We start from the raw sequence: 7,472 nt of genomic DNA, 5'->3' as shown, positions 1-7,472 counted from the left end.
GGAGTCAGAAAACTGGGGTTCAAGTTCCCGCCTGACTCTCAAATAGCATTGCTTGATGGAATACTTTACAAGGGAGGTGATACCTCCTCGTGGAGTAGTGGTTAAGATGAAGTGATAGAAATGGCGCGTAGCTTTGGCGTACAGAAGGTGCTCAAAAATATGAGTTTCTTCTTAAATTTCCCTTCCCCACTAAAAATCCGTTTACTTGAATAGGAAATCAACTTAAACTTTATAACAATAGTATTGGGGACATTTTGAGGGGTGGTTATAGTAAATAAAAAACGTATTGTCGGGCAAGAGCTTTTGCTGCGTTACAGTTCACTCTATGTAAAAACCAGAGGCTTCCCTGGTGGAGGAGAACCGAGTCTTCCTTCTGTAGTGTCTTGGTTCCCCGGTCTGGACCCAGTGTGTGGCTGAAGCAGCGAAGGGGAGCATCGCGTGTCTGTTTCCTAAATCTGTGGAAGTTCCAAAGGCCGATACCCATGGGAGCTTCTCAGGATGACAGACCGGTCTTGGTGCAGTCACTCCTTCCGGGTTCTGAAGTCCAAGAGGCAGATCCCTTTAACTCAGTAACTATCCATTTCCTTTGGATGGAACTCTTCAGCAGTGGTAAGGAAAGTAGTAAAGTGACAGAGTCCTTGCCTTCTCCCTTGCTGTTCGCACTGGCCGTGAGGGCGTGTTTTCTCTGTAGCCGCTCTTGGGCGCCCTGTGCACCTGTGTTGGTGAGAGGAATCCACTCAGCTCACTTGAGGCTCCCTGGCCCCCGGTTAAGCACAGCCACAGAAACCCAACCACCAAAGAAATCTTTACAGGTGGACGGGACTTTGGAAGTTTCCTTGACTTCAAGAAATTAACCTAATTAACGAGGAAGGTAGGAGATAAAGATAGATTCTCACACATTACCTCCTCAGGTAAGGGGAAGGCCTAGAGGAGATGCTCGAAACCTTAAGCAATGTGATAACTCTAAAGAAGTGTTGTTCTCTTAAAAAAAAAAAAAAAAAGTTTTCCAAGGCCTTTCCAGTCATATGCCGCAGAGCAGTCTTATGAAGGATTTTTATTGTTGCTATTTTATGGCTAAGATGAGCAGACACCAAAAATTAATTGCACAATAATAACATCACACATCTCTAAAGGGCTTTACAACGCGCAGAACACGTTCCCCTGCCTCATCTCATTTGATCCACATAACAACTGTATGAGGGAGGAAGAACGATATGGTCCTCATTTTAAATATTGCTCTTTATGCAAGGTCAGGAGTCAGAGTTCTTAGCAAGGCCATAGCTAGGACCTCTTCTTTTGATCCTGGCCTCATCATTATTTTTTTCATAGAATATTGGGAATCTCTTGAGTACATGAAGAAGACTAGGTTGGTGGAACCAACATTTAAACCCCCAAATTTGTGTGTCTCTTTATTTAGTCCAGTTAGCTGCTCTTAGTCTCGAGGTAGAATTTCAGCAGCAGAATACAGAGGAACAAACATGACAAAATGTTTGAAGTTTAATTTAGCTGAACAAAGTCAAATTGCTTTAATTAAATGACTTAATATTATATCCTCTATAACTTGTACCTGATGTTAGTACCTCCTGCTAGTTTCATCCTGTGTTGCAGTTAGAATTGTTAAAATTGCTTTATAAGTTGTGTTACTTGTTAAATTAAAGGTTTATTTTTATATTCCATGTTTAGTATCTGGCGTAGAGCAGAAAAAATATTATGCCTGTGTTCTCTTGGGACTCATTGGACATTGTACAGTGACATCTTCTGGGATTTAGTCTGGTGAGTTATATTTTGCTTTTTCTCTCTGTTAACCCGTTGTATGAACATAATATCATCATGTGTTTTAAGGACTACATAAACAGATGAATGTGGAATGTCGAGATATTATTGCAAACATGTATACTACAGTAATGAAATTTTTAATGATGGGAACTGAAATTATTGTTGCAGATTGCTAACATTATTATCTTGGAGTGTTTGCCTTACTGATTTGAGTGGGGTTTTTCCTTATTCCTGTGAGATAAAGGACGTTTTAAGGAATAATATTTCAGGATAGAGTAGTTAGGAGGTAGTTGCTCTAATTTCAGGGGAATTTTAGTAAAACATTAATCCCTAGAGATTGGCAAAATAATTTGCACAAAGTTCTAGTTGTATGTTATCATCCATAAAGAATGGCCAACAGGTGACTGAAAGGAGCATCAGTTTCACTTGGTTATATAGCAGTTCACTTTTATTACCCCGTGAATTTAAACTTGTTAAAATGCTGCAGTGCTGTTGTCTTTTCCTTCTCTTTTTTCAGTGTGTCATCTGTTGCATCTATGCTAACACAGTTATTCATGTGACTCCATGTGTTTGAAGGTGAAAAAAATTTCATAATTATCTTTGTAGCTTTTTAGCATTTGAAAAAGTACATTAGTGTGACTTCTTGCTTTGGTATCTCATTCTACTTGAGCAGTGTCTTTGTAAGTCCTTGCTTTGAATTTGGGTGGTCAGAATCCTTGGGGGGAAAATCCTTGGGAAAAAAAATTCTGGAAAAACTTCTGGTTTCATAATAAGTGATCTCCAAATTAGCAGTCAGCAGCAGAATAATTCAAATGAATGATGGGGAAAACCAGGTACTTCTATTTCATTAGGTAGATACAGCGTATCAGATTTATGACAATGCATTTTAAAACATTGAGAAAATGGAAACATTACTAAGTTTTCAGTTTTGAGGAAAAAAGCAAGACGTTTGAAAGCTCTAAGTACAAAATACTTGTAGAGGATATTGAGTAAGAAATAATACGGCTGAGTCAGTAAGTAACTCATCTAATTTAAATAAAGCACAAAACTAGGAGCAGTGAGTGGAAGTTACAGGAATGTGTGTGCGCGTCTGTGTGTATCTTTCTCTTCAGATGCATATGTGTATATGTGGGTGTGTATACATAATTATGTATGTAATACAGGGACAGTCTAGCACAGCTACAAAGGTGAAATGAACCAACTCGAGAGGTAGTGAGTTACCTGTCATTGGAGGTGTTCAAACATAGACTGAACAACCATTAGGATTCCTTCTGATTCTGAGATTAGATAATTTAAAGAATTTTAAAATTAGGAGGATGGTCAAAAACTTGGAAGTATGTGACAGGCTTCTTTTATTTTAATTTTTTTTTTTTTTTATTTTTAAAGTCAGACTTCAAATTGAAGTATAATTTGTATATAGTAAAAATCACCCTTTTGTATAGTTTGATGAGTTTTGACAAATGTATTCAGCTGTGGAATGCCCATTACAGTCAACATATAGACCATTTTAGTCACCCCCCAAGATTCCCTGTGCCCCTTTGTAGTTTTGTCCCCTCCTCCCAACCCTGACCTTTTGCAGTCCTTGATTGATTACTGTCCCATTAGTTTTCCAGAATGTCTTATAAATAGAATCACACATATGTAGCATTTTCTATCTGCTGCTTTCTTTCTTTTAATCCTAGTTTGCTCCTTTCTGTTGCTGGATGGTATTCCATTGTATGGATGGAGCACGGTTTCTTTCTCCATTTCCCTGTTGATGGACATTTACGGATTGTTTCCAGGTTTTGGTGATTATGAATAAAACTGTTAAAAACATTCATGTTCAGGTCTTTGTGTGAACATACATTTTCATTTTTCCTAGGTAAATACCTTCCAGTAGGGTAGGTGGGTTGTTTAATAAACATTTATTTAACTGTGTAAGTAATTGCCAAACTGTTTTCCAAAGGGCTTTACCTGGCACGCTTCAAAGAAGCTAAAGTAACTGTAGCAAAGTGTGTGCAGAGGAAGGGGCCTGATTCTCATTCAGCACAGATTTATTTTTATTTTATATCCAGTTTTAACAAATCTGATTAGCACATACTTTTTAAGCCCACAATGGATTAGAAACAGTAAGTTAAAAGGTGTTAGGGATAGGTTGTTAGCAATTTGAAGCAGCCAAAAATGTATCCACTAATGGGACAGTAATCACTGATCTAAAACAAAACGAAACAAAAAGCAGGGACTTAGAGGAGTGAAATTCTTTTATCTGATAAGTTCTGTCTGACAAGTTCCCAGACATGTCTGCAGAGTAGAATCTCCTGGAGATCTTTTGAAAATTTCAGAGCCTAGGCTGTGCCTCAGATGACTTAAACCACAGACCTGGGTAGAGCACAGGCCTCCATAGGTTTTGAAGCTCCTTGGATGCTGCTCGCCGGTATACAAGTTGAGGAGCCGTGTGCCCCAAGCACAGCATGATGAGGTTGCGGGCGTCCGGAAACCCAGCACTGCCTGCCCCACCCTGGGCAAGCCCCTGCCTTCATGGCTTCAGTGCCCTCTTCTTCATAATCAGAAGCTCTGCAGAGGTGAAATCCAAGATGATGCTGGCATTGAAACTAGATGGTTCTAGATATTACTAGACTGACAGTAGTCAAGCTTGGGAGACTCCATTTGCCAAGAGCCGGCTTTATTCCAAATGGATCATTTCTTGAAAAGGATTTTGTTCACATGGTGACATTTTTGTTCTGTATATTTAGACAGTTATATATGTTTTCTCTTAAATGGAATTGCTGTGTGTTACTAAAAACGGTACAAGCATATGGAACAATTTTTTTGATTACTGATGGTGACTTTTTTTTTTTCGATAAGCCTGATTAAAAAAAATATTCCCAGAATGCAGTCCTTCTTAAAAAGAATTCTTTGTAAGGCAGTTGTGAAACTTCTCAGCTATTTTCAGAGCTGGTCTGAGGAGCTGAGGCACCTCAGTCATATCTTTTAAATGCCCCTTGTGCCAAATGCTTGGGAGGTTTGACCTCTTGGGGAGTGTTCAGAACTGAGCAGATTTTACCCAGGTGACGGTCTTTTGAGTGCGCTCATCTCGGTGTACCAGGGTCCCCTACACGTGTGTTGTAGTTTGGACCTGTTGGCCTTAGTTCCAGCCAGAATTCATAATTGCATGCCATACCCCATGTTTTTAAAATATACGCTCTGTACATTTTTCTAGCAGATATTGAGGTGTTACCTTGTCTGTAGTCTTCTTGAGTTTTGAATCCTCCCATATTTCAAAGAAGTATGGTGGCCCCTATGAACACTGTCAGGTCTTTCATGTTTTGTAAGTTTATGTCAGTACCTTTGTTACAGATTAGATTGTGAAGGAATTTGATAGTGAAGACCCTTAGGTGCCATTACAAAGAATTATATATGTTCCTGGAACTTGTTTAGGAAACTCGGTTTTAAAAGTATTAGTCAACTACAAGTTGACTTTTCTATTCTCTTCTGTATTTTTTGTTCTAGACTCTTCTGTCAACAGAAATGTTGCTGCTTCTGTTATTATAATAACAATACTTCTTCTGTTTTCTGTTTCCGGTTTTTATTTTTGCTTTAAACTACATATGAAAAACATTAATGGAACCAATAAGGATGTCATTGCTTTGTGATTTCTAGCGTTTAGCAGTGCAGAAGTTAGCATCGTGCCTAGTTTCCCGGTTCATGTTTATTCTTATTGATGCGGTGGGAGTGGGTGCCTGTTGCACATACCTGCGGTATTTGTAAGAGTTCTTTGTAATCTTTTATCTTGGCAGTATGCATTTATGAGGCACGGTTTATTTCAGGATAGGAAACAAAATGCTTTGTCACGAATGGTTTGTTAAGAATAATAAACCTATAGGGCACCTGGGTGGCCCAGTCGTTAAGCGTCTGCCTTCGGCTCGGGTCATGATCCCAGGGTCCTGGGATGGAGCCCCACGTCGGGCTCCCTGCTCCGCGGGAAGCCTGCTTCTCTCTCTCCCTCTCCCACTTCCCCTGCTTGTGTTCCCGCTCTCCCTCTCTTTCTGTCAAATAAATAAATAAAATCTTAAAAAAAAAAAAAAAGAATAATAAACCTATAAGCAGATTTTTCATGGTAAAATATAAAGAATATTCTGCCAGGCACAGGCCATCTCCAGTTGTAGTCATGGTAGCCGTGTTTCCTGGTCAGTGCTTTTATTTATTTTTTATTTATTTATTTTTTTAGAGAGCGAGTGAGTGGGGTTGGGGGGCTGTTGAGGGCAGAGGGGGAGAGAATCTTAAAGCAGATGCCATGCCCAGCATGGAGCCCGACACGGGGCTCGATCCCACAACCCTGAGATCATGACCTTAGCCAAAATCAAGAGTCACTTAACTGACTGAGCCACCCATGCGTCCCTGGATCTAGAGCTTTTAGTAAGAAATTTTGGCGTGTGAGATACTGTACCTCCATCTCTAGCATCACTGTTTTCTTTTTTGCTAGAATTGCAGAATTAGAAAGTAGCTTGACTTCTTCAGATATGTTCCTATACTACTTCTGCTCATTTAAGAGGTCGTCTGGGGAAGTTGATCCTGTCACTGCTCCCAGAGTTTTTTTTTGTTTGTTTGTTTTTTTAAAGATTTTATTTATTTATTTGAGAGAGAGAGAGAGACAGAGAGCATGAGAGGGAGGAGGTTCAGAGGGAGAAGCAGGCTTCCCGCGGAGCAGGGAGCCCGATGTGGGGCTCGATCCCAGGACTCCAGGATCATGACCTGAGCCGAAGGCAGACGCTTAACGACTGAGCCACCCAGGCGCCCCTCTTTTTTTTTTTTTTAAAGATTTTATTTATTTATTCATGAGAGACAGAGAGAGAGAGAGAGAGGCAGAGGGAGAAGCAGGCTTCCCGCGGAGCAGGGAGCCCGACGCGGGACTCGATCCCGGGACTCCGGGATCATGACCTGAGCCGAAGGCAGTCGCTTAACCAACTGAGCCACCCAGGCGCCCCTGCTCCCAGAGTTTTGCTCCAGTATTAAATCCAGTCAGGAAATTCTCAGGAATTTAATAGCAGAAGAAGTTTGCTTTTGGTCACATTGAAGAGTGGAGGACATACTGCTTAGTCAGCATTCCACCTAGCTAAAAACAAAATATTTGCCAGTCTGTGTTCTCTTTTCTGAAAGGCGGCCACCACCTAGCTTTCTCAGTGGTGCACACTATCAGGTGCTCTTTAGAAGGGCAATATATAAGTAAAGAGTTTTAAAAAAATCTAAGCAGTTTGTAAGAGTCAGGTTGTTGCACCCTTGACGTTCCTACACGAATATCAAGATCTGAAGATGTTCTCGTACATTTGACACTGAAGAAACCAATTGAAACCACCTCACAGAGCTGTTAGTTTTGAGACTGTCTTACTGTTTGGAGCAGAAGTACTGATGTTTTTGTAGCTAAAACATGCAAGCAGTTTTCCAGAATTTACAGTTGTTTATCAGAAGTGCAGTAGGTTGCAGCTACATATGTAATATTTAAGACAAGCGTTTTTATGGACGCCTGGGTGGCTCAGTCGGTTGAGCGACTGCCTTCGGCTCAGGTCATGATCCCAGGGTCCTGGGATCGAGTCCCACATCGGGCTCCCTGCTCTGCGGGGAGCCTGCTTCTCCCTCTCCCACTCCCCCTGCTTGTGTTCCCTCTCTCGCTGTGTCTCTCTCTGTCAAATAAATAAATAAAATCTTTAAAAAAAAAAAAA

The 7,472-nt window shown here is 40.6% G+C and overlaps 1 protein-coding gene across 2 annotated transcripts in view; it reads left to right on the top strand.

The window, feature by feature from the left end:
- The first annotated feature begins 6 nt into the window (after positions 1 to 6).
- The window catches only part of MACIR (macrophage immunometabolism regulator), a 13,047-nt gene continuing 5,581 nt past the window's right edge, over positions 7 to 7,472 (top strand). Inside the window, exons 1-2 of one of the 2 annotated variants that reach the window (XM_081826482.1) lie at positions 7 to 609; positions 1,684 to 1,773. The gene's annotated coding sequence lies outside the window, so the exon portion shown is untranslated. Of the gene's footprint in view, positions 1,774 to 7,472 lie in introns of both variants that reach the window. The other variant, XM_081826483.1, reaches the window with a different exon arrangement.

Source organism: Leptonychotes weddellii, chromosome 7 (genome assembly GCF_054177405.1).
Source record: "Leptonychotes weddellii isolate Sample4059 chromosome 7, ASM5417740v2, whole genome shotgun sequence".
In the NCBI taxonomy this organism is placed as follows: domain Eukaryota; kingdom Metazoa; phylum Chordata; class Mammalia; order Carnivora; family Phocidae; genus Leptonychotes; species Leptonychotes weddellii.
The sequence above is the reverse complement of the archived record's forward strand: the minus strand, read 5'-3'. Positions and strand labels throughout refer to the sequence as shown.